The sequence below is a fragment of the Solanum pennellii genome, chromosome 12, assembly GCF_001406875.1.
Source record: "Solanum pennellii chromosome 12, SPENNV200".
Taxonomy (NCBI): Eukaryota; Viridiplantae; Streptophyta; class Magnoliopsida; order Solanales; family Solanaceae; genus Solanum; species Solanum pennellii.
Genome location: NC_028648.1, coordinates 35,328,603 through 35,355,993, shown reverse-complemented (window position 1 = coordinate 35,355,993; position 27,391 = coordinate 35,328,603).

Here is a 27,391-nt window from a genome sequence, read left to right as displayed (position 1 = left end):
TTTATAAGGGATATCTCTAACATACTGTGAGGGCCATGGACCTTGGGTCCGAAACTCTTCCTTTAGAGTCAATACCCGTAGTGAAGGTGTTTCTGGAAGTCTTACGTGATGATTTACCCGGAGTTCCTCCCGAACGGGAAATAAATTTCGGCATTGATATATTGACGGATACAAAAAACATATCAATTCCTCCTTAACGGATGGATCTGACCGAGTTGAAATAACTAAGGCTCAACTTAAGGAATTAATATACAGGGGTTTTATACAACTAACCATTTCTCCATGGTGCGCTCTGGTATTATTGGTGAAAAAGAAAGACGGGTCTCTTATAATGTGTGCTGATTACCGACATTTTAAAAAAAATCACCATAAAGAATAAGTATCCTCTTACTAGGATTGATGATTTGTTTGATACACTCTAAGGGGCAATATACTTTTTCAAAGATTAATTTAAGGTCAGGGTATCACTTGTAAGGACCCTCAAAATGAATTAAGGTGTCTATAACCTCACATGTTCCTAAAAAGGTTAATAACTTTTTAAGGTGTTTTAGAGTGTGTATAAGTCATTTGAAGTGGTTTGGAGGTCAAATGTTCAAGAACGTCCAAGATATTCGAAAGTTAGTCTGTAGATGTGCTAGTATGTTCTAGTCTGTTTTTGCGTGTTTTACGTGTTGTTTGGTGTTCAAATTGATAGGTAAAGACCTTTAAATGTTTGTGTTTGTAATTAGGTTCAAACAATATAGGCACGACTCCCCATGGACCACCCTAAGGGTCCTTGAGGAGGACCCAAACACTGCCTAGACACTACCTTGGCTGTGTCATTTGATGAAGGCAATCAACGCTTCTTAGACCTGTCTACGCCCAGTCGATGGCGGGTGTTGATCCACACTTATGTGTGGAAGCTTAAGCCCCCAAATGGTCCTCTCGGACAGAAATCATATAGGTGAACGATGGGACATTGTTCCACCAATGATCCGTCGACTTCCCTTCGTCTATGGAGACCTGCAATGATGTCTTAAACTGTGCCATGCAAGGGGTGAATTGGAAAATTTAACCCATGTTCCAAAAAGAGTATGGACAGTTATTATGGGTTATTATAGGTATATTAAATTGGTTAATAACAGAAAAATCCCATTCCCAATTCATTCTTGAAAATCAGACTTTCCCTTTCAAAACAAATCCTTATTAGAAACCTCCATTGGAGATGAAGCTAAAGAACAACTTGAAGAATGGATTTCCATGGATTCATCTAAGGAGTTCCTTCAATGGTTTTCAAATATGATTTCATGATTTAAATTCCTAACTTTCAATCTGGCCATGAGTTTATTGTCAAATTGATTTTAAAATAGTTCTCATGATGAATTTATGATAAGCTACTTTTTTAAGATGTATTTCAATCCAATTTCATGAAGGACCCATGATCCTCCCAATATCTCAATTTAGCCTATAATGTGGGTATTGTAATCTTGACTAGATGATGATTGATTTATGATTTGATTATGTTAATACGCTTATCTACTATTTTCTATATGAATTGATGATGAATTATTGGTATTTAATCAATGATGATCAAGGATTGCAGAATTGTTAAGATTGACCTATATTCCTCTACTTTTGATAGAATTGGTAATGTAGTGTACATTGTGTGGTATGGTCCACTTTTGGTGGCAGTGTTTAGTTCATTATTCTATATATGTAATAATTCGTTCTTATTCTATATATGTTATTATTACGACCATAAAGGAAAATAATGTATTGTGAATGTGTGGTTATGGTGATCACACAATGTGGAGTTGTATACCTAGTTTCCAATTCTAGGATCATATTCTAGGTATACTGATGATGCTTCCTATTTGTGTGAATATTATGTTAGGACTAGGTATGGTATACATGTTGATGATTGAATACTCTTTTATAGAGTTATCCTACCTATGGGACCCTATATGACTATGTTTTCTTAAGCATGATTAGGAGTCCTATATGTAAATGATAAATATGTCTTGTCTCCTATGCCATAATATGGTGTGTGGTTTATGAATGAATGTGATTGTGATCTTGGTAGGGTGGATGCATCATTACTATGTTGATTTCCATTATGTGATTATGTTGACCAATGTATACACACTCACACCTCATGCATATCTATGACTAGGGTAGATTCATGGTGTCTAATGAAAGGAGGGTTCTCATATGCACTATTTTCTACTACAATGCATGTAAAGTCTATGTTCATGAAAATATGAAAATGTATCTTAACTAGGATGACTTGATAGGTGTACTAGTATAAGTAAGGGTATGGGAATTTACCTATACATTGCATATGTGTACCTTTATAGGATAGTTCCAAGGTGATTACTTTATGTACATTAATATGAATGCATGATTAAGATATGAACATGAAAGTATTTCTATGCATGTAAAGTATATGATTAATGAAGTTATAAGCATGTGCCTTTAGAGGTGTATATGTGAAGGTATATCTCACATATGTATGCACACACACGTGATTGTATGAATAGTAGAACTATGTGAAAGGACATTGTCACATAGTATAGGTTCTATGATGAAACAACATTCTTATCTTAGAAGCCTTTCAGCTATATGATGTATGAAAGAGAAAGCTCCTAAAGCCTTCTTTATGAATTAATGTATTAAAGGCTTAAATATGTTTAAAAAGGGAGTTCGAGCCTAGCACCGAGTGAACATGACAAATGAGAGTGGGGCTTCATGTTTACTAACTCCAGCTTCTCGAAAGAGAACCTTCACGTTTAGCAAGTTCGGATTCCCAAAATAGATGTGGTCTCATGAGATGGAAACCTCCACATCTAGCAAGCTAAGGTTTATAGTAGCAATCTCCATGTTCCATAAATACATGCCTCCTTAGGTTATAGCTAGTGGATTCCACCTATATAGCTATGTACGAATGGTTACACCTTAGGCAAGTGTTAACCCTCTCTTTTCGGTGTGGGAGGAGAACACCGAATTCTATGTAGCTCAAATGGTCTATGTCGGTTATGTCTATGTATTCAAAAGTTAAAAAATGAACTAAGATAAGATTATGGACTCTAACCACAACTTCTTGAGAGGATACTTAGTATAGGTAGGACTATGGATCCTACCCATACATTGCACAAGTGAACTTCAAGAAAGTATAAGATTAGTTCTTTTATGAAAGTAAGACTTATGTTATGTATGAATTGTATAAGTACATGTTAATGTGACTTTTCTATGTCAAGCCATGAAATATGATTATGCATGCGAATTATACTTGTGGCTTCTACATGAGTTTACTAGTATATGTGGGGGTATGGGACTCGATGTGTACATTGCACATGTAAGCTTGTGAAGGAGTTATGAGGGTGGTTTACCTATGTTATGAACTAAATGAGTTATGACTAAGGTTGTAGTAAAGGAATGATTCCTTATATGATGCTATGACGTATGAGCCTTGTGTTTATTAATAATTGAAGGTGTTATGACTTGTTGAGTATGTTATGCCTAGTTTAGGGTGACTTCTTTGGAGCACTTGGTGTTAGTAGTATTGTAGAATACTAGTATTGTCACGACCCGCAATTACACCCTAGAAGTTAGAGCATCCTTGTGTCGCCACATAGCAAATGAGACTTCAAGAAGTCTCATCTAAGCCACCCGTATCATTCATTGCATAAAAAACACACTAAAATGAGTAAGAGTTTAAAATTTTCTTCACACACTAAGAACTCTTTCCATAATCATTACACAAGCGAAATACATTCATTTAAAACATTAAGACCTTACAACATCTCCCTGAACCATCTAAAATACAATACTTGGGACTAATCCCATACAAGACATAAAATAAAGACTAATGACATAAGGGAACATGTGTGGATATTGTCCTCGAACCGATGAGGACTCACCCTTTGAAACCTATCCATCTCCATGGCACATCAACACTTACAATTACCTACACTTTAGTCAAAAAGGAAAAAGAAAGGGTTAGCACATTAGATACACTAAGTATGGAAGCCATGCAAAAACCATGAGAACATGACATTTAGTAAATAACATGTTTTTATGATTTTTGGTTGAATCATCATACTATAATCATAAGAACAACATTTAACAACTTATAAACACATAAGGAATCATTTAAGCAAATAGTCACATTCTTAGGAAATGTTATAGTGAACTCACTTCACTGTTGCAGTGAAGTTCCTTAGCTTCACTTTGCCCACCTTTTCGCATATAATTTCTTCACTAAAAGCTATTCTAAGACTCACTTAAGTAAGACAAATGGAGACCGACCATACACCCTCTCTAGGCACACCTAAATGATCTTTAAGACCCCCCATAATGAGATCAACATACATTTACAAGATATCAAACATATGAACATGATATCGTCCTACCAAAGGTAATTCTAAGGTTCACTTGAGTGAATTGTGAAGCGATCTCCCATACAATCCCTTACACACACACTTAAGAGATCCTATATACTACCTAAGATAGAATCATTCTCACTTAATACATTAGCATACATATAACATGACATTCTCCCCTACAAAGGTTATCAAAAGAATTACATAAGTAAATTAAGAATATAATGTACATGATTGACCACTTCAATATTACCTAAGTAATTTGTAAGAATATTTAAGTCTGGATCATGTCTACATAATCAACCATCTTCCGTAAGGAGAGTCATTCTTAAGTCTTATCTAGGCAAAATAAGAAGTGACCATTCCTATGCCCCCTTCACACCTTAACTAGACAACCATTAACTACTCTAGATAAATACGTATTCCTTTAACATACTTTCTTTACTTAAGTCATGACATTCATTAGTTCATTTAAGACTCATTCATCACATAAAGACATTCAAGTAATGGTCTTAGACAAGACCTAGGGACTCTCACTAACACTTTCAAAGCCTATTGTGCAATGCTAGATAGCATCTCATATCATCACCTGAACTTCATAGAATTTCTCTAATACTAGTTTGTATCCCATAAGAATATCCAATAACAGTTATAGACCATGGTAGCAAAGCATGGAATCCGGATGTCTAACCTACTCCGATGATGGTGTTCTACTTGCCAATGGTAGAACTTGTACACATCCCATGTAGACACATGATTAAAGAATATGAAGGGCGTGCTTTGTTTTCTAGTCTCATCCTTTAACTAGAACTACTTCCCTTACCATACTCACTCGGTGCTAGCCTTTGTTATCATAGGGTAATTTTCATTAAAGGTTCATATAAAGGGGACCCATATCAAGTTCATAACCCAATCACATTTACCCTACCAAAGAGGTCCTCTTAGTGATACCTTCCAATGGCGAGAAGAAGCTCATCATGAAATTCCTAAGGTTTGATATGATGCCATTCCATCCAATCAACCTTAAGTCTATCATTCCTTTACTTGAAGGATGCCATTACGACTTTCTACTTTAACATTCATAACCTTACCACTAGGTTCAAGGTTTCACTAAAGACCCTGTTAACATCATTCAAAGTCACATGTCATTCATACATTCAAGACTAAGAGTCTTTAGCATCCTAATTAAAGACATCTCATATTCATATTTCATACATGCATTAAGTCAGGGACACAAATAAACCAAGACAAGACACAGCATACTTCACTTTAACATATATTACATGTCATTCTTAAGTCACATGGGAATAACCATTATCATATTTAAGTAATCATATAAACTACCATATCATCATCAATATAACCATTATAGACTCATATAGTCAGGTAGGAACAACAATGCATCAACCCTAAGACTACTCATAGAAGCACATAGTCATAGTCTACATGATTTCCTATCAAATATAAAAAGAACATATGCTTTCACATTACTTTACATATAGATATATATACTCATACTTCACACAAAACAACTACACAAATCATCAAAATACTTCAAGTAATACCGGCAAGGCCATTATCATCATATTGCATAAAGTAACGCCGACAAGGGCACATCAATTCACATAGCACCACCACCATAAGTGGACCATACCAATAACAACATAATTAATGTCTAATTAACATAAAATAAAGTGTATTTGGGCAGCATACCCCCACTCAATCTTAACATTTCAATTCCAAATATAAATCATCCAATTCAATATTATAAGGCCCTTATCCATATCCATAACAAATAATTCAATGTGATCATAACAATACTCAATGGAACTAGGTCAATTAACTACAAATTCATCAATCTAATACAACCTAGATATCAATTTACCACAATTATCGCATCAAGTAATAGACCATAGAAAACTATACTAGAATTCATAAGCCTCAAGTCAATATCAATTCAAGAAGCTTAATATTCGATGGATCTACGAATACAAAATACTCAATTGATCTAATTGAAAGAACTTATAAACCAATTAATCATAATCTATATATGAATCAAAAGCCCATTACAATCTACACTTTAATTCGTTAATATCAAAGCATAATCATATAACCCATATTTTATTCAATTGAGAGATTTGTGAAGGTCAAGGGTTCATGGAGAATTTCATTGGAAAAAATCAATTATACATCACTAATATCATATCTTAATGTTTGAAAACTTTTCATGCAAGAACCCAAGACTTAGAGTAGAAATTGGACTTTTCATCTCTTTGAAATCTTTGAAAATCATCTTTGAAATTGACTCTAAGGTGATAGCAAGCCTTAGATGAAGAACTCCCATACCATATTAGAAGAACCCAATGATAATTGAAGAATAAACTCCATTTAAGAACCATCTTCAAGCTCCATGTTCACCTTGAATTCTCATGGAAGTTTTTGAAGAAACTTTGGGAGGGAATGTGTTTCGATTTAGGTGTTAGGGATTAAATGAGAGTTTAATGACTTAAATAATCTTAAAATACCAATAAACACTCAAAACAACTTCCTCCTATTTTATTAGACTTGGTTTGAATTTTCCAAAACCCCCAAGCCTTAACATAAAACTGGCAGGAAAGTCACAACACCATCAACTCCCATCATCGACGGTCCGTGGACTCACCCATGCCCCGTCGATGGGGTCTCGTTAATTGCTACTGATACTCCTCAACCTGCAATAAAAGTATCTCCATTGACACCACCCATAGACGGGCCGTGTCCAGGTCGACTAGCCGTCGTTTGGGTCAGTCAATTGGCACTACCTGGCAGTGTTGAGCTCCAAGTTGAGGTCCTCCTTTAGAGCATCTTGTGGGTCCTATGTGGAGTCGTACCCGAATGTTTCTAACTAATATATGTTTTTACAAAATTTTAGGACCTTAAATATCAATTTTATCCAAAACAACACGTAAAAATTGATGAAACATACATAGACATGCAAGGTCGTTTCAAGGCAAATATTTCGAATGTCATGGACGTTCTTGGATGTTTGACCTCCAAACTTCACAAAACTTGAAACACCACCTATATACACTATATTAACTCATTTAAGGAACTTATAACGTCATGAATCACACATTGACACATAAGAGGCACTTCAATGACTTAGTCATCAAACGTCTTTGTCGTCCCTTGATGTTTAACTTCCAATGCACCTAAACTCTTAGACACTACTCAAAACCACGTTATAAACCATTTAGGAACTTATACCATCATGAAAACCTTGTTAGGATCTAGATTCACCTAAGTCATTTTCGGCGTTTTACATTCTCCCCCACTTAGACAACATTCGTCCTCGAATGTCACTTGCCACTCTCTAAACACTTCCAAGTGAAAAGACTCAATTAGTAACTCATAAACATATCATATAACATCGCATACAATAAAAAAAATCTAGGAGAAAATCAATTTCACATAACCTAGAGAATCACAACACAACAAGAAACTACAAAATATTCTATAACTTATCATGCTACAAAACTCATATGTTTCATTCCAAATAGCAAAAACTCATTTTATATTAAATATCATGCTTATATACATCAATTCTAACCACATTACAACAATTTTCAACCAAAGAATGAATTTTGTTAATCTTTGCAAAATATTACAGTGAATAGAAATCCCTGGCAACCTTACAGTGAAAATGCTTCACAAACAGAAAATGCAACACTTAGGAAATTCCTATAAATGCTCAACAAATTAATCCCATATAACCATTTACATATGATCACTATTAAACTATGTAAAACAATTAGCAACCTACACTAGATGCACATGAATCATAAGGAAAATACCATGCATGCAAACTCATTTTCTCATTCAACAAAACTTCAATCAAAACATGCATATCATAAGGAGAATGTTTGGAACTCATTTGTCATAAAAGACTCCTGCAAAATCAAGTTACTAAGAACTCTTTGTTTTAGGCTTCAGTAAACATATAAAGAAAAGTTAAGTACCTCACTCCCAACAACCATACTCACCCACTTAGGAGAAACCCATTCTAAGGTCAACATAACATTTACTACAAGGAACTCCCTCAAGTAACCTTAAACTTTACCAACACTTTCTTACCAAGGTCTACCTCATTAAGACTGAAGACTCTTAAAGGCCTCATCATCTAATCACTACACCCCCCTTCCTGAGAGAACTCACCTTTACTCTTTCAAATCTCATCACCTCCCTTCCTATGGTTGGGGTCTTAAACAAATTCAAACAATCTTCAAAAACCACTCCTTCACATTTTCACGCTATACCTTACCATATTTTCCCAACTTAACTACCCTTAAAAAGGAAAAACTAAACCCGTCTAAGGTCAAAACACCATTTATCACACCTCATCTAACAAGTCACATCTCATCTTTTCTTTCCCTCAACCAAAACTTCATAAAGTTACCCTCAAGGGACTAACACATAAGGGAAACAAGCGTAAGAAACCATACATAAAGCTCTTAGGCACGATTAGATGAATGAAGAAGTGAAGCTTTTCCTAGCACCCAATAGCCTCCTATTCATAATGTGGTGCGCTTCACATTATAAACAAGACTCTACTAGATGTGTTTCATGAGACAACTGAGACACTCCCTAAACATTATGCTCTGATACCAAGCTTGTCATTACCCGCAAGTAAACCGTAGAAGTTATAGTGTGCTTCTGTCACCGCATGGAAAATGAGACTTCAAGAAGTCTCATCTAAGCCACTCTTATTATTCATTGCATAATAAACATACTAAAATGAATAGAAATTTAAAACATTCTTCACACATGAAAAACTCTTTCCGTAATCATTACACAAGAGGAAGACTTCCATTTAAAACATTAAGACTTTACAATATCTCCTTGAATCATCTAAACTTTAGAGTATACAATACTTGGGACTAGTACCATACAGGACATAAAACAATGACTAATGACATCAGGGAACACATGTGGATATTGTCCTTGAATCGATGAGGAATCACAAATGATTCATATTCAACCCTTAGAAACCTATCCATCCTGCATAGACATCAAAACTTCCAATTCCCTATACTTTAGTCAAAAAGGGAAAGAAAGAGTTAGCACATTAGATGCACTAAGTACGAAAGCCATGGAAAAAACATGAAAAAGGGACCTTTAGTAAATAACATGATTTTCGTGAATTTTGATTGAAACATCATACTATAAGCATAACAACAACATTTAACAACTTAGAAACACATAAAGAATCATTTAAGCAAATAGTCACATTTCTAGGAAATGTTCAAGTGATCTCACTTCACTTTTACAGTGAAGTTCCTTAGATTTACTTTTCACACCTTTTATCATATAATTTCCTCACTAAAAGCTATTATAAGACTCACTTAAGTAAGACAGAGAGACCGCCCATACACCCTCTCTAGGAACACCTAAATGATCCTTAAGACTAGCCATAATGAGATCAACATACATTTAAAAGACATCAAACATATGAACATGATATCCTCCTACCAAAGGTGATTCTAAGGTTCACTTCAGTGAGTTGTGAAGCCACCGCCCATACAACCCCTTACACACACACTTAAGAGATCTTATAAACTACCTAAGATAGAATCATTCTGACTTAATACATTAGGATACATATAACATGGCATTCTGCCCCACAAAGGTTATAAAAAGACTTACCCAAGTAAATTCAGAAGATAACGTCCATGATTGACCTCTTCAAGATTACCTATGTAATCCTTAATAATACCTTAAGTTTGGATCATGTCTACGCAATCAACCATCTTCCCTAACTAGAGTCATTCTTAAGACTTATCTTGGTAAGATAAGAAGTGACCATTGTTATTCCCCCTTGAGACCTTAACTAGACAACCCTTAACTACTCTAGATAAGTACTTATTCCTTTAACATACTTTCTTAGCTTAAGTCATTACATTTGTTAGTTCATTTAAGACTCATTCATCACATAAATAAATTCAAGTAATGGTCTTGGACAAGACCTATAGACTCTCACTAATACCTTCAAAACTTATTGTGCAATTTCTAGATAGCGTCTCATACCACCACCTAAACTTCATAGAATTTCTCTAATGCTAGTAGGTATCCCATATGATGAGAACAGTCAATAATCAACATAGACCATGGTGGAAAATCATGGAATCCAGAGTTCCAACCTTCTCCTATGAGAGTGTTCTACTTGCCAATGGTAGAAATTTGACACATCCCATGTAGGCACGTGGTTAAGGAATATGAAGGACTTGCTTTGTATTCTAGTCTCATCCATTAACTAGAACTACTTCTTTAACATACTCAGTAGGTGCTAGCCTTTGTTCTCATAGAGTAATTTTCTTTATAGGTTCAGATAAAGGGGTTCCATATCAAGTTCATAATTCAATCACATTTACCCTACCAAAGAGGTCCTCTAAGGGCTACCTTTCCAATGGAGACAAGAAGCTCATCATGACATTCCTAAGGTTTGATATGATGTCGTTCAAGCCAATCAACCTTTAGACTACCATTCCTTTACTTGAAGGATGCCATTAGGTCTTTCTACTTCAACATTCACAACCTTATCACTAGGTTCAAGGTTTCACATAAAAGACCCTTTCACATCATTCAAGGTCACATCTCATTAATATATTCAAGAATAAGAGGCTTTACCATACTAAGTCAAGACATCTCATATTCATATTCATACATGCATCAAGTATGGGACAAAAGTCAACCAAGACAAGACACAACATACTTCACTTTAACACATAACATGTCATTCTTAAGTAACATAGGAATAACCATTATCATCGTTAAGTCATCCTATAAACTACCATATCATCATCAATATAAACATTATAGAATCATATAGTCAAGTAGTAACAACCGTGCATCAACCCTAAGACCAGAAGCACAAAGTCATAGTCTACATCATTTCCTAACATACATAGAAAAAACACATACTTTCACATTACTTCACGAATATATATATACAATCATACTCCACATAAAACAACTACAAAAACCATCATAATACTACAAGTAGTGCCAACAAGGACATGATCATCATATTGCATAAAGTAACGCCGACAAGGCCACATCAATTTACGTAGCACCGCCACCATAATTGGACCATACAGATAACAACGCAATTGATGTCTAATTAACATAAAATAAAGAGAATTAGGTAATCATAACCCCACTCTACCTTAGAACTTCTATTGCAGAGCTAAACCATCCAATTTCGATACCATAAGGCCCTTACCCATGGCCATAACGAATAATTCAATGCAATCATAAGAATATACAATGAAACAAGGTCAATATGCTACATATTCATAAATCTAATACAACCTAGATATCAATATACCATATTTATCGCATCAATTAATAGCCCATAAACAACTACACTAGAATTCATAAGCCTCAAGTCAATATCAATTCAATAAGCTTAATATTCAATAGATATAAGAATATAAAACACTCAATTGATCTAATTGAAACAGCCTGTAAGACAATTAATCATAATCTACACATGAATCAAAAGTCCATAACAATATATACTTGAATTCGTTAATATCAAAGCATGATCATATAACCCATATTTTATTCAATTGAGAGATTTGTGAAGGTCAAGGGTTCATGGAGAATTTCATTGGAAAAAATCAACTGTAAATCAGCAATATCATATCTTAATGTTTGAAAACCTTTCATGCAAGAAACCAAGACTTAGAGTAGAAATTGAACTTTTCATCTTTTTGAAATCTTTGAAAATCATCTTTGAAATTGGCTCTAAGGTGATAGCAAGCCTTAGATTAAGAACTCACATACCTTATTAGAAGAAACCAATTATATGTTGAAGAAGAAACTCTATTGAAGAACCATCTTCAAGCTCCATCTTCACCTTGAATTCTCATGGAGATTTTTGAAGAAACTTTGGGAGAGAATGTGTTTTGATTTAGGTGTTAGGGTTTAAATGAGAGCTTAATGAATTTTATACTCTTAAAATACCCATAAATAGTCAAAACAACGGTTCCCTATTTTATAAGAGTTGGGGTGAATTTCCCCAAAACCCCAAGCCTTAACAGAAAACTAGAAGGAAAGTAACAGCACTATCAAAACCCAATATCGACGGTTCATGGTCTCACCCACGCCCCGTCGGTGGGGTCTCGTTGGTTACTCCTGCAACTACTCAACCTGCATTAAAATTGTATCCATCGACACCAACCATCGATGGGACGTCGCCTGGTCGACTGGCCATCGTTTGGATCAGTCGATTTCCACTGCCTGGCAGTGTTGAGCTCCAAGTTGGGGTCCTCCTTTAGGGCCCCTTGTGGGTTCTATGTGGAGTCATAACTGGAGGTTTCCAACCCAAATATGTTTGTATACGATTTTTGTACCTTCCACATGAATTTCTTCCAAAACAAACACGTAAAATCTCGACGAAACATACATAGACATGCAAGGTCGTTTCAAGGCAAAAACCTTTTGAAAATCATGGACGTTTGACCTCCAAACTTCAAACAACTTGACACACTGCCTATATAAACTATTATAAATCAATTAAGTACCTTATAAACTCATGAATTACACAGACACATAAAACCACATATGAGGCACCTAGTGACTTAGTCGTCGAACGTCTTGGTCGGCCCTTGACATTTGACTTCCTATGCACCTAAACTCTTAGACACTTCCTCAAACCCACATTATAAAACATTTTAGGACCTTATACCATAATTACAACCATGTCATGCTCTATCTTCACTTAAGTCATTTTCAGGGTCTTACATTCTCCCCCACTTGGACAACATTCGTCCTCGAATGACACTTGCCACTCTCCGAACACTTACAAGTGTAGAGACTCAATTAGAAACTAATAAGCATACCATATAAAATCTCATACTATACAAACATCTAGGATAACATCAATATCAAATAACCTAGTGAATCAGAACACAACAAGAAACTAGAAAACATTCTCTAACTCATCATGCAACAAAACTCACATGCTTCATTCCAAATAGCAAAAACTCAATTTATATTCAATATCATGCTAATATACATCAATTTAAACCAAATTATAATAATTTTCAACCAAAGAATGAATATTTTAATTTTTACAAAATGTTACAGTGAACAAAAATCCCTGACAACTTTAAAGTGAAAATGCTTCACAATCTAACAATGCAACACTTAAGAAATTCCTTTAAATGCTCAACAAATTAATCTCATATAACTATTTAGACATGCTCACTACTCAACTATGTGAAACAATTAGTAACATACACTAGATGCACATGAATTATAAGGAAAATACCACACATGAAAACTCGTCTTCTCATTCAACAAAACTTCAATCAAAACATGCATATCATAAGGAAAATGTTTGGAACTCATTTGTCACAAAAGACTCCAACAAAATAAAGTTACAAAGAACTCTTTGTTTTTGGCTTGAGTGATCACATAATGAAAAATTAAAGGGTACCTCACTCCCAAAAACCATACTCTTCACCATACTCCCCCACTTAGGAGAAACCCATTCTAAGGTCAACATAACATTTACTACAAGGAACTCACTCAAGGCACCTAAAACCTTACTAACACTTTTTTACCAAGGTCTACCTCATGAAGACTAAAGACTCTCAAAGGCCTCATCATCTGACAACCACATCTCCCTTACTAGGAAAACTCACCTTTACTCTTTCAAATCTCATCACCTCCCTTCCTATGGTTGGGGTCTTAAACAACTTCAAACTGTCTTCAAAAACCACTCTTCACATTTTCAAACTTGCATTACTATTCTTTTCCAACTTAAATACCCTTCAAAAAGGAAATTAAACCAACCTATGGTCAAAAACACCGCTATAAAATCTCATCTAACAAGTCACATCTCATCCTTTTTCTCCCTCAACCAAAACACAATAAAGTCACCCTAAGGGACCAACACATAAGGGAAACAAGGGAAAGAAACCATATACAAAGCTCTTAGACACGATTAGATGAATGAAGAAGTGAAACTTTTCCTAGAACCCAGTAGCCTCCTTTTCATAATGTGGCGTGCTTCACATTATAAACAAGAGTATACTAGATGTGGTTCATGAGACTATTAAGACACTCCCTAACCTTATGCTCTGATACCAAGCTTGTCACAACTCGCCAATACACCCTAGAAATTATAGCGTCCTTGTGTCACCACACGGCAAATGAGACTTTAAGAAGTCTCATCTAAGCCACTCATATCATTCATTGCATAATAAACAGAATATAATGAGTAAGAATTTAAAAATTTCTTCACTCACGTAGAACACTTTCCATTATCATTACACAAGAGAAAGACTTTCATTTAAGACATTAAGCCTTTAAAACATCTCCTTGAACCATCTAAACATTAGAGTATACAACGCTTGAGACTAATCCCTTACAAGACATCGAATTAAGACTAATGACATAAGGGAACACATGTGGATATTGTCCTCAAATCGATGAGGTCTCACATCAAGACTTCCAATTCCCTACACTAGTCAAAAAGAGAAAAGAAGGGGTTAGCACATTAGATGCACTAAGTATGGAAGCCATGCAAAAACTATGAAAAGGGATATTTAGTAAATAACATGCTTTTCATGAATATTGATTGAAACATCATACTATAAGCATAAAAACAACATTTAAAAACTTAGAAACACATAAGGAATCATTTAAGCAAATAGTCACATTTTTATTAAATGTTACAGTGAACTCAGTTCACTGTACACAGAACTCAGTTCTTAGCTTCACTTTGCACACCTTTTAGCATATAATTTCCTCACTAAAAGCTATTCTAAGACTCACTTAAGTAATACAAAGAGAGAACGCCTATACACCCTCTCTAGCCACACCTAAATGATCCTTAAGACCACCCATAATGAGATCAACATACAATTACAAGACTTCAAACATATGACCATTCCTATGCACCCTTCACACCTTAACTAGACAACCATTAACTACTCTATATAAATACGTATTCCTTTAACATACTTTCGTAACTTAAGTCATGACATTCATTAGTTCATTTAAGACTCATTCATCACATAAAGACATTCAAGTAATGGTCTTAGACAAGACCTAGGGACTCTCACTAACACCTTCAAAGCCTATTGTGCAATGCTAGATAGCATCTCATATCATCACCTGAACTTCATAGAACTTCTCTAATACTAGTTAGTATCCCATAAAAATATCCAATAACAGTTATAGACCATGGTAGCAAAGCATGGAATCCGGAGGTCTAACCTACTCCGATGAGGGTGTTCTACTTGCCAATGGTAGAACTTGTACACATCCATGTAGGCACATGATTAAAGAATATGAAGGGCGTGCTTTGTTTTCTAGTCTCATTCTTTAACTAGAACTACTTCCCTTACCATACTCACTCGGTGCTAGACTTTGTTATCATAGGGTAATTTTCATTAAAGGTTCATATAAAGGGGATCCATATCAAGTTCATAACCCAATCACATTTACCCTACCAAAGAGGTCCTCTTAGTGATACCTTCCAATGGAGAGAAGAAGCTCATCATGAATTTCCTAAGGTTTGATATGATGCCATTCCAGCCAATCAACCTTAAGTCTATCATTCCTTTACTTGAAGGATGCCATTACGACTTTCTACTTTAACATTCATAACCTTACCACTAGGTTCAAGGTTTCACTAAAGACCCTGTTAACATCATTCAAAGTCACATGTCATTCATACATTAAAGACTAAGAGGCTTTAGCATCCTAATTCAAGACATCTCATATTCATAGTCATACATGCATTAAGTCAGGGACACAAATCAACCAAGACAAGACACAACATACTTCACTTTAACATATATTACATGTCATTCTTAAGTCACATGGGAATAACCATTATCATATTTAAGTAATCATATAAACTACCATATCATCATCAATATAACCATTATAGACTCATATAGTCAAGTAGGAACAACAACGCATCAACCCTAAGACTACTCATAGAAGCACATAGTCATAGTCTACATGATTTCCTATCATATATAGAAAGAACATGTGCTTTCACATTACTTCACATATAGATATAAATACTTATACTTCACATAAAACAACTACACAAATAATCATAATACTTCAAGTAGTGCTGACAAGGACATGATCATCTTATTCATAAAGTAACGCCGACAAGGGCACATCAATTCACATAGCACCGCCACCATAAGTGGACCATACCAATAACAACATAATTGAAGTCCAATTAAATTAAAATAAAGGGAATTACGTAAGCATACCCCCACTCCATCTTACCAATTCAATTCCAATGCTAAATCATCCAATTCGATACCATAAGGGCCTTACCCATGGCCATAACCAATAATTAAATGCAATCATAACAATACTCATTGAAACTAGGTCAATTCATTACATATTCATCAATCTAATACAACCTAGATATCAATTTACCACAATTATCACATCAATCAATACCCTATAGAAAAGTACACTAGAATCATAAGCGTCATGTCAATATTAATTCAAGAAGCTTAATATTCAATAGATATACGAATATAAAATACTCAATTGATAAAATTGAAAGAGCATATAAACCAATTAATCATAATCTATATATGAATCAAAAGCCCATTACAATCTACACTTTACTTCATTAATATCAAAACATGATCATATAACCCATATTTTAGTAAAATTGAGAGATTTGTGAAGGTCAAGGGTTCATGGAAAATTTCAATGGAAAATATCACTAATATCATATCTTAGTGTTTGAAGACCTTTCATGTAAGAAACCAAGACATAAAGTAGAAATGAACTTTTCATATTTTTTGAAATCTTTGAAAATCATCTTTGATGTTGGCTCTAAGGTCAAAGCAAGCCTTATATGAAGAACTACCATACCTTATTAGAAGAACCCAATGGTAACTGAAGAAGAAACTCCATTTAAGAACCATCTTCATGCTCCATCTTCAACTTGAACTCTCATGAAGGTTTTTGAAGAAACTTTGGGAGGGACTATGTTTTGATTTAGGTGTTTGGGTTTAAATGAGAGTTTAATGACTTATGTACTCTTAAAATACCCAGGAAAACTCAAAACAACCGTTCTCATATTTTATAGGACTTGGGGTGAATTTCCCCTAAACCCCAAGCCTTAACAGAAAACTGGCAGAAAAGTCACAGCACCATTGATGCCTAGCATCGACGGTCCGTGGTCTCAGCCATACCCCGTCGAGGGGGTCTCATTGGTTGCTGCTGCAACTCCTCAACCTGCTGGCCAAGTGGATCCATCAACGCCACCCATCGATGGGCTGTCGCGTGGTCGACTAACCGTCGTTTGAGTCAGTTGATTGCCACTGCCTTGCAGTGTTGAGCTCTAAGTTAGGGTCCACCTTTAGGGCCCCTTATGGGTCCTATGTTGTGTCGTACCCGGACATTTTAAACCCCAACATGTTTGTATACGATTTTGGGACCTACCACATCAATTTCATCCAAAAACGAACACATACACCTCGATGAAACATACAGAGATACGCAAGATTGTTTTAAGACAAACCTTTCAAACGTCATGGATGTTCTTGGACGTTTGACCTCAAAATTTCACGAAACTTGACACACTTACTATATACACTATAATAACTCATTTAAGGACCTTATAACCTAACGAATCACATATACAAACATAAAAACCACATATTAGGCACATAGGTGACGTAGTCGTTGAACGTCTTAGTTGTCTCTTGACATTTGACTTCCAATGCAGTTGAACTCCTAGACACTGCCTCAATACAATATATTAGACCTATTTAGTACCTTAGACCATATGACAACCATGTTAGGCTCTACTTCACCTAAGTCATTTTCGTGGTCTTATAGTCTCCCCCACTTGGACAACATTCGTCCTCAAATGACACTTGCCACTCTCCGAATAGTTCAAAGAATAAAGATTCAGCTAGAAGATAATAATACCATACAACACATAACCAAGAAGAAAACATCATTTTCACATAGTCAAAAGATTCACATCACAACAGGAAACTAGAAGACAATTATATAACTCATTATGCTACAAACTCACATGCTTCGTTTTAAATAGTAAAAACTCATTTTATACTCAATATTATACGCATATAAATCCGTTTTAACCACATTACAACAATTTTAGACCAAAGTATCAATTAGTTAATTTCTCAAAAATTTAACAATGAGCAATTTTCCAAACTACAGTGATTTTGAGGAAATTTTTCAGAAATGCAACTTTTACGCGACTCATGATATGAAAAATGCTAGTATGAAAGGTAACATCATATAAACACATCTTACAACATGATCTTAACTTCATAAAACACACAATGCAAGAAGTTAATGAAATTCAATTTCGATAAAACTCCTAAACATCATGCACATGCAACATACTTCTAGGAATTTCTATCCCATCTTTTAACCATACTCCCCTACTTTGAAGGAACTCATATGACTAAAACAAAATGCAAGGACTTACCCTCATCATTCTCATCTGGCTTTGATTCTAGTACGGAGTGCATAGAAGCGCCTCTTTGTTGGAGCATCATCCTTTGGAACACTAGGAGTAACTTGCTTACCCTCTCTTCCTCTAGAAGCAATCATAGGACAATCTCTCACCTTGTGTCCTTACTCACCACAACAATAGCAACTCCTAATACCCAATAGACACTCACCATAATATTACTTGCCACAAGTGACACATTTAGCCTTGACATTTTGAGAACCACCTCCTTTCTCCACTTTCACCTTAACCCTCTTAGGTTTTTCTTGAGTTTGAGCGCTCTTCTTCAACCTAGTTTGCTCTTGGTTACTAGAACCACCCCTTTTCAAGTTTCTAGATATCCTCCTAAGTTTACACTCTTCAATTGATTGTGCATACACCATGAGTCTATCTAGGGTCATATCATCAACATAGTATAGCGGTATGGTATTCCTCCCTCATTTAGTCGGCCACACCCGTCACAAAAAGACTCATTTCATCCCTTAGATTAGACAAAAGAGAAGGGATACGTATAGATAAAATGGAGAACTTCAAAGAGTATTCCTCAACACTCATATTGCCTTTCTTGAGATTGATAAACTCCTCAACCTTAAAATTCCCTCTTCTCACGGGGAAACTACTTACCAAGAAAAGTTTTTTTAAATTCATCCCACTCAATAAGACACTATTCCTCCGGCCTATTATCCTTCCATTGAGTGTACCATATTTGAGAAACATCCCTCAATTGGTACGAAGCCAACACGGCCTTATCACTAGATGTAACTCCCATAGCACTCAACACCTTGTACACTCCATCTAGGAACTCTTGGGGATCCTCTGCCACATTAGAGCCAAGAAAGATAGGAGGATTCATCCTCACAAATTCCCTCAATCTAGATGTCATAGTGCTCTCTACAACATTCACCCTAGGCACCATACTCAAATTCACTTGAGTAGTCACGGATCATGATAAAAAAAGGCAAAGCCTCTCTAATATCCCTATTACTCAACTCCGGGGGATGATTACCTTCACCCACAATAGGGACTTGATCACCTTGAGCACCTTGAGGAACTTGTTCAACATCCTCAACTTGAGGAGGAATCTCCTCTTGCACCTCATTATCCTCAACTCTCCTAGCCAGTATTTTCCTTGTATTCATCTTCCTAGAAACACAAGGAAAACCATAAGAAAAGAGTACTTATAACTTTTACTCTGCGTCACGACATAGGAGTAGAAAAGAAGTGAAACTCTATCGTCTTATAGCCTTTTTCCCATAGATATGTCGCGACTCATAACAATGGTAAATACTCTACTAGACGTGATTTGATGAGACATCGTAATTCCTAATACTACTTTCATAACCTGTGCTCTTATACCAAGTTTGTCATATCCCTAAACCACACCGTAGCAGTTAGGGGCAAATCTCGAATTTGCAATCGGCGTACTTTACCTCTTGGAGGTCTTGAACAATCCCTTACATATCAGTCATTGCATAAACATAGTGAAAAATAGTGCAGAATTAAAAATTTTCACAAAACATATCATAGTCTTTAAAAATCTCTTTCATATAAAGTCATAGAAAATACTAAGTTTCAATCTCATCAAACTTAAGACACGAGAATACTTGGGACACGACCCATACTTTAAAATATACAAATACTTAGTCTATTACAATATTTAATAAGAAACATAAAAGATATATACGCCCTCGAGTCAAATGAGAACATACTTCGACTTCTCTTGAACGATGCTACGATCCAAGTCTTCACTTCCCAAAAGCTCCTCACCTACCAACAACTATATAGATAGATAAAAACATGGATTAGTACAACCACATGTACTAAGAGTGACATAATGCAAAAAAATCATGAAAATGGACATTTATTAGAAATATGCATCTTTCATTTAAAAATCATATCATAATCATAAGAACAACATTTAACAACTTAGAAACACATAAGATAACATTTCGCCAATTATTCAGATTTTCGAGCTCACAATACAATAAGCTACTTTCACTGTACAGTGAAGCAATTCACTGTTACAGTGAAGTGTTTCTCCTTCCTTCTTAACACTTCTTAACGTGTACTCTTCTCACTAAAAGCTATCCTAAGACCCAAGAGAGACCGCCCATACAACCTCCCTAAGCACACCAAATGATCCTTAAGAATACTTATAATAAGTCACATAAAATTTACAAGACATCAAAGTACCAACACATAGATAACATGACATTTCCTCATGAAAGGCTATCAAAAGACTTACTTAAGTAAATCAAGAAGATAACGTCCATGATTGACCTCTTCAAGACTACCTAAATAATCCTTAAGATTTCCTAAATTTTGATCATGTCCACATAATCAACATCTTCCTCAACTAGAGTTATTCTTAAGACTCAACTGGGTAAGATACGAAGTGACCATTCTTATGCCCCCTTCACACCTTAACTAGACAACCCTTAACTACTCTAGATAAGTACTTATTCAATTAACATACTTTCTTACTTAACTTAAGTCATTACATTCATTAGTTCATTTAGAAGACATTTAACACAAAAAGGACATTCAAGTAATGGTCTTGGACAGACCTAGGAACTCCCACTAACACCTTCAAATCCTATTGTGCAATGTCTAGATGGCGTCCTATACCACCACCTAAACTTTATAGAACTTCTCAAATGCTAATAGGTATTCCATATAATAATAATGGGCAATAAACGACATAGACCATGATGGCAAGACATGGAATCCGTAGTTTATCCTACTCCGATGAGATTGTTCTACTTTACAATGGTACAACTTAGACACATACCATGTAGGCACATGGTTAAGGAATATGAAGGGCATGCTTTGTATTCTCTTTGACTAAAACTACTTCCCTTACCATACTCACTCTGTGCTATTCTTCTTTCTCATAGAGTAATTCACACTAAGGTTCGTTTGAAAAGGTTCCAAATCTAGTTCATAACCCTATTACATTTACCCTACAAAAGAAGTCCTCTAGGGTTACCTTACAATGGTTACAAGAAGCTCATGATGAGTTTCATAAGGATTAATATGATGTCGTTCCAGCGAATTAACCTTAAGTCCATCATTCTTTTACTTTGAAGGACACCATTATGGATTATGACTTCAACATTCATAACCTTACCACTAGGTTCAAGGTTTCACATAAAAGACTCTCTTAACATCATGTAAGGTCTAATGTCATTCATACATACAAGACTAAGAACTTTAGCGTCCTAAGTCAAGACATCACCTATTAACATTCATATATACATCAAGCAAGGAACATAAGTCAACCAAGACAAGAGACCATATACTTCTTTAACTTACAATACATGTCATTCTAGAAACAGATAGAAGTAACCATCATAATATTTAAGTCACCCTATATACTATCATATCAACATAATTGTGACCATCATATACTCATATAGTCAAGTAGGAATAACCAAGACTCAACCCTATGACTATACACACAAGGTCAAAGTCATAGTCTAACATGATCACCTAAGATGACATGAATAGAAATACACATATATGACTTCATATGTAGATAGATATTGTCATACATAACATAATAAACTATACAAATAGCCACAATACTTCAAATAGCTTGCCGACAAGGCCATGATCATTACATTACATAAAATAATGCCGACAAGGACACATCAATTGCAAGTAAATCACATAACACCGCCACCATAAGTGGACCATACCAATCACAATAGAATTGAAGTCTAATTAATTATAAATAAAAGGAAATAGGTCAGCTTACCAAGACATCATCCTCAACACATCAATTTGGTGCTAAATAATCCATTTCAATACCATAAGACCCTTACCAATGACCATGAATAATAATCCAATGCAATTACAACAATTAGCAATGAAACTAGGTCAATTCTGTACATATTCATCAATATAATACAACTGATATATCAACTTAACACCATTCTTACGTCATTAGATAACCCATAGGAATCTACACTACAATTCATAAACATTAAGTCAATATCAAGTAATCCATAACATAGTCCAAATCTGGGGTTCATCCAATTCATGGGTTCATAGGTAATCTAGGTTAAAATCATCAATACAATATCAATTAAATCATTATTCAATGTTAAGAAATTATTAATGCAAGAACCCATGGTAGAATCATGAATTGGACAATTCAACTTTGAAAACTTTAGAAAACATCTTGAGAATTAGGCTCCTTGATGAAGAGAGTTTAAAGGATCAAAATCCATGCCTCGATGAAGATAATTATTATCTTTGATGAATAATCTCCACTCAATTCGTCACACCAAGCTCTTATTTGACTTTGGACTTTAATGGAATCTTAGAGAGAATTCTAAGGGATTTGGGGTTCTGATTTTGAAGAATGAAATGTTCTAAGTGTTAAAATCTTATATACATGTTTAAAATACCCAAAATACCCCTTAAGAACCACAAAAACTTCTATTTGGAAGTGGGGTGATATTACAAGTTCACTACTCAACTTACACTGAACTGCACTTAGGGAGGAGTCCACCAATGGTTGGCAGTCGATGGACCGTTTGTCCACAAACGGACCGTATGGTCCTTCCGTTGGTTGGTTCTGAGACTCAAAATTGATATAATCCATCCCAATACTAAGTTACAATCGACGAGACCCTACCAATGGGGCGTCGATTGACCCACTGGGCGTCGACTGCCTCCGTGGTTTGAGCTATCTTGGGCAGCCTTGGCACCTATTTTTGGGTTCTTCCTCAAGGACCTTGGTTGATCCTTGGGGATCTTTTCTCAGATGTTTTAAACCCAAACATGATCGTATATTATTTTATCACCTCTCACATGAATTTCACCCAAAAAAACATTTAAAACTCGACGAAACATGCTTAGACACACAAGGTCATTTCAAGGCACATCTTTCAAACATCATGGACATTCTTGGATGTTTGACCTCCAAACTCCACAAAACATGACACACTGCCTATATTAGATATATTAACTCATTTAAGGACGCTATAACCTCACGAATCATAAATAAATACATAAAACCACATATGAGGAACATAGGTGACTTAGTCGTCGAACGTCTTAGTCGTCCCTTGACGTTTGACTTCCAATGCACCTGAACTCCTAGACACTGCCTCAATATCATATATTAGACCTATTTATGTCCTTATACCATCATGAAAACCATGTTATTCTCTATTTCATCTAAGTCATATTTGAGGTATTACATTAAAGATAGAAAAGAAGGTCATTATGTGGAACATTGTATGAAGGAAGGTTAAGATATCCTTAAAGTTGGAATTCGTAATGGTATACTTCTTGTGTGAATGGTCGAATAAAGGGTTGTTGTTTGGAACATCATGAAATCATGCTTAGCAAAGACATTGAGCTATCATCTTTGCCATTGTAGGCAGCCCTAGGGACCCTCGTTTGTAGGGTGTGTTATGATTTGGCTATGAATTATATATGGAACCTCTTCATACACACCTCTGTTTATTGAAATACTCTATGAGTAAAAAGGATAGCTCAAAGTGAGTATTCTTGGGTAGTAGCTCTAGATATGAAGGACGCTAGAGTACAAAGAAACCCTTGATATTCCTTTACCATGTGCCTACATTGGATGTGTCCTAGTTTTACCAATTGCGAGTAGAACAACCTTCATCGGAGTAGGTTGTGACTTCGAATTTACTAGATAGTATGGTCTATGTCGGTTATTGACTATTCTCATCATATGGGACACCTATTACTGTTCGAGAAGTTCTCTGAAGTTTAGGTAGTGGTATGGGACGCTATCTAGACATTACATGATTATGCTTTGAAGATGTTAGTGTGTGAATTCCCTAGGTCTTTTCCCAGACAATTATATGAAGTCTTCTAAATACTTAAATGAACTATAGTTGACTTAATGAGATTACGACTTAAGCTAATAAAGGTTGAATGAAAGTATACCTACCTAGGGAAGCTTTAAGGGTTGCTTAGGTAGACTTGAAGAGGGTGTATGGGCGGTCTCTTCATGTTCCACTCAAGTGAATCTTAGAAAAACCTTACGTGGGTATTTGAATGTTTGGAAGGTTAAAATCTTGTCTAAGGTAGTCTTCAGGATCATTTAGGTGTGCTTGAAGAGGGTGTATGGGCGATCTCTTCTTGTCCTACTTATTAAGTCTTAGGATAGACTTGGATAGGAGGCTTGTGTGTTACATAGTTTACTACGAAGTCACTGTAATGTAACTGTAATTTGATATTAATTGGATATGACTTGGAATATGTTTTAAATGTTATGTTTGGTGTTTAAATGTGATTCTTATAATTTTAATATGAAGTTTTAATCAAAAGGAGCATATTTCTTATAAATGATTGTTTGTCATGATTGATGCATTATGTCATACTTAAGACATGCATTGTACTGATTCCATACATTTTATCTATATCTTAAGGTGTAGGTGGAAGTGAGAGGCATCTTGAAGAAAAGCTTGGAAACTAGGACTCTTTAAAGAAAATTTGGGGTATGTCCTCACTTGATTCGAGTTCATTACTATCTTTAGACTTTTTTTATTCAAACTATTATAATAGGCTAAGTATTTCTACATTTCGATTGTATGGGCCGTGCCCCAAGTATTCTTGAGTCTAAGGATGGCGTACGTTGAGACTTAGTATTTTCTATCATTTTTTATGAAAGACGTTTTGAGATATTATTCCTATGAAAAGTTTTAATTCCGCACTAATAATCATACATGTATGAAATGAATGATGTCTAAGGGCTTGTACAAGACTTCCGAGAGGTCAAATACGCCGTGTTGCGATCCAAGAATACCATATGTTCTAGAGTATACTCTCAGGGTGTGACATGTGGTGTGTGTGTTCCCCACAAGTTTAAAATGCAATATTCCTAGTAATAGCAATCATTTCCTAGTGCATTACATTTTATGTGATAACTTAAGTATCTCTAAATCCTTGGTTCAACATCTAGAGAATTTCACCCCGCACCTTAGTCTGGCTTCATGTGTATAATTTAATAACCCATACCATTACCTCATATTAGACATCATAAGTAATGTACCTCTTGGTTACTACTTCACACCAATAGACACTAGTGTATTAGATAGTATCACACTAAATTTATGTTAATAATTATTTTTTTATTAACTACCTACTTTGTCCGTCAAGTAGCTATAAGTCAAAATCTAAAACGTGCACCTATTTAAAAGACTTCTAAATGAAAGAATTACAATGCATGCAAAAACACTATCCAAGAATTGCTTAATTACTAGTTATACGTTGACAATACCTCATGGTTCTCGCAACCCTAGTTATGGATTTACTTACCTATATTAGCAATATCACAATTCATGCTTTTAGATGAAGAAATCATGAACTTATTTAACAAGAAGAATAAACCTAGAAAGTGCAGTTAGAATTTCAAACGAAAAATCTTCAAAATAGAATCAAAAATTTGATAATTTTCTAAAATTTCAAAGAACAATTCTCAAAAGCAAGAACTAGAACAAAAATAATAATAGCCAACCCCAAAAAATTAGTTTTCTATCCTTTATTTATAGAAAACAAAGTCTTAATGATATAGGAATTCAAATAAGGAAAGCTTTGTCAAGCACGCGGCTTCAAACGATGAAACAATTGACGGGTCGTCGATCGATCGACAATCCGTGGTTTGCTTCCGTTAGTCAGGACTTAGAAAATATTTTAGCATTTAAATTTGCACCTTCTCTGAATCAAAAGACAGACCTACAATACGGTCTGTTGATCCATTTACGGTCCGTCGATGCTCATCCGCAGCTCCATACTTAGAATCTTAAATATCAGCAACTGGAACCCTTGCAGTCACAAACAACGATTCATTAGTACGGTCGATCGATTGACGGACAGTTGATGCCAATTGTTGTCCCACACTTTCCTCCATTGCCTGAGTTGCTCATCTACTATCACAACCTATGGAGCGTCGATTGAATGACTGTCCGTCAATTGCCTCCGTAGGTCTGTTTTTGCACTTTTTTTGGTTGTCTTATCCGTTTTGTTCATGAACATCATTCCAGCAAAACAAGACACAAATCTTGTCAAAACCCATACAAGAAGGATTTAGACACACACAACTCTTATGTGAAATGCATCAGAAATACCATAAAATCATGGTACATAAGGATAAGCAGCAGTTGAGGCTCAAGTTGCACAATTGGTTATTCTGACAAAGGATAAGCAGCGTAGGTATAAGAGATTTCAAAAGATGGACCCACCTTAGTTTTAGGGTGGGAAGAGTGAGGACGCTCATGAGTTTCTGACTACATGCTGAGAGTTTCTAAGGGTGGTTGGGTTATCTGATTCACATGGTGGTTTGGTATGTTACACTCCAACTTCATGGGCCAGCAAGAGAGTGGTGGAGAACTTATTCAGTGTCCTTGCCAATTGGATCTCCTTCAGTGAATTGGGAGATATTTTCTAGTTTCTTTCATGACTGCTTCATTCCTTGGAGTGTGATAGAGACCAGTCATTTGAGGTTTAAGCA